Genomic DNA, 2500 nt, shown 5'->3' on the forward strand with positions numbered 1-2500 from the left:
CAGGACCCACGTCTAAGTCCCAGCAGGTTGACCTGGTGTCTTTATTTCCTAAACACCGGGTTGACCTGTTATCCAAAAACGACCAGGTAGACCTGGTGGCTCAATTTTTACCATCTAAATTTCCCCCCAATTTGGCAGAAAATGATTTGGCTTTGCTGGTGAACTTAGAGTTCTACAGATCGGATCTGCGTGTGTATGAGTGTGTTCATTTTGCTGCACATTGGGAGGGATTAAGTGGTTTGCCTGAGGTGTATGAACAACTTGCACCACAACCGTGTGTGGGAGAAACTTTACATTCTAGCCTCCCACGAGACAGTGAACTGTTTGTGCCTGAAGAGGGGAGCAGCGAGAAGGAGAGCGAGGACGCGCCAAAAACATCTCCTCCGACGCCTGGGAAACATGGTTTGGAACAGACTGGGGAGGAAAAAGTGATGGTGACTGTTCCTGACAAAAATCCACCTTGTCCTTGCTGTGGTACCCGGGTAAACTCTGTGTTGAATCTGATTGAACATCTGAAAGTGTCACACGGGAAAAGGGGGGTTTGTTTCCGGTGTGCAAAATGTGGAAAGGAAAATAGTAACTATCACAGTGTTGTTTGTCATTTTCCAAAATGCAGGGGTCCAGAGACGGAGAAAGCCCCAGCTGGGGAGTGGATTTGTGAGGTATGCAACAGAGATTTTACAACCAAAATTGGCCTGGGACAACATAAGAGATTGGCACACCCAGCAGTGAGAAATCAGGAAAGGATCGTTGCTTCCCAACCGAAAGAAACATCAAATAGAGGTGCTCACAAAAGGTGCTGGACAAAGGAGGAGGAAGAATTACTAATAAGACTGGAGGCTCAGTTCGAGGGAAACAAAAATATTAATAAGCTTATTGCAGAACACATAACCACCAAAACAGCTAAGCAGATCAGTGACAAAAGGCGATTGCTGTCCAGAAAGCCAGCAGAGGAGCCACGTGAGGAGCCTGGAACGTGTCATCACACCAGGAGAGCAGCTGCGAGCCTGAGAACGGAGCCTGAGATGAGTCATCACGCCCAGGCAGAGGACAGAGATAATGGACCTGGGAGACGCCCTCTGCCAGGCAGGGCAGCTGCCGGAGGGAGAACAATGGACGAGATAAGACGCCACCCTGATAAGGGCAACGGACAGCAGAGACCCACCAAGCAAAAATCAGAAGAACAGCTGCAGGCTTACTATAAAAAGACACTAGAGGAACGACTTTCAGCTGGGGCACTTAACACCTTCCCCCGAGCATTCAAGCAGATAATGGAAGGCCGGGATATAAAGCTAGTAATCAATCAGTCAGCGCAGGACTGCTTCGGATGCTTGGAATCCATAAGCCAAATAAGAACGGCAACCCGAGATAAAAAGGACACGGTGACCCGGGAGAAACACCCAAAGAAACCTTTTCAGAAGTGGATGAAGGACAGAGCAATCAAAAAAGGTAATTATCTTCGGTTCCAGCGTTTATTTTATCTTGATAGAGGGAAACTGGCTAAAATCATTTTAGATGATATTGAATGCTTGTCTTGTGACATACCACTCAGTGAAATTTATTCGGTTTTTAAAACAAGATGGGAAAGAACTGGTAACTTTAAAAGCCTTGGGGACTTTAAAACTTACGGGAAGGCTGACAACACTGCCTTCAGAGAATTAATTACGGCTAAAGAAATTGAGAAAAATGTGCAGGAAATGAGCAAAGGCTCGGCTCCCGGTCCAGACGGGATTACTCTTGGGGACGTCGTAAAGATGGATCCCGAGTTTTCCCGGACCATGGAGATTTTCAATTTATGGTTAACAACTGGTAAAATCCCGGACATGGTGAGGGGGTGCAGAACCGTTTTGATTCCAAAATCATCAAAGCCGGATCGTTTGAAAGACATTAATAACTGGAGACCTATCACGATCGGTTCCATCTTGCTGAGACTGTTCTCCAGGATTGTAACAGCTAGGCTGAGCAAAGCGTGCCCCCTGAACCCAAGGCAAAGAGGCTTTATCAGAGCGGCGGGATGCTCTGAAAACTTAAAACTCCTGCAAACTATAATTTGGTCGGCCAAAAGAGAACACAGACCACTGGGTGTTGTATTCGTAGACATCGCCAAGGCTTTTGACACCGTAAGCCACCAGCACATCATTCATGCTTTGCAGCAAAGAGAGGTGGATCCCCACATCGTCGGTCTGGTGAGCAATATGTACGAGAACATCAGTACTTATATCACCACAAAGAGGAACACACACACAGACAAAATCCAGATCCGGGTTGGAGTAAAGCAGGGTGACCCGATGTCGCCCCTTTTATTTAACCTGGCAATGGACCCTCTATTATGTAAGCTGGAAGAGAGCGGCAAAGGATACCACCGAGGACAGAGCAAGATCACAGCGATGGCATTTGCAGATGATCTGGTTTTGCTGAGCGACTCCTGGGAAAATATGAATACAAATATTAGCATACTGGAGACCTTCTGCAACCTGACCGGTCTCCAAACACAGGGACA

At 47.0% G+C, this 2500-nt stretch overlaps 1 pseudogene; it reads left to right on the forward strand.

Moving 5' to 3' along the window:
• The window catches only part of LOC140681657 (28S ribosomal RNA), a 9049-nt pseudogene that overhangs the window by 3577 nt on the left and 2972 nt on the right, over nt 1–2500 (forward strand).

This window comes from Taeniopygia guttata, chromosome 37 (assembly GCF_048771995.1).
Source record: "Taeniopygia guttata chromosome 37, bTaeGut7.mat, whole genome shotgun sequence".
In the NCBI taxonomy this organism is placed as follows: Eukaryota; Metazoa; Chordata; class Aves; order Passeriformes; family Estrildidae; genus Taeniopygia; species Taeniopygia guttata.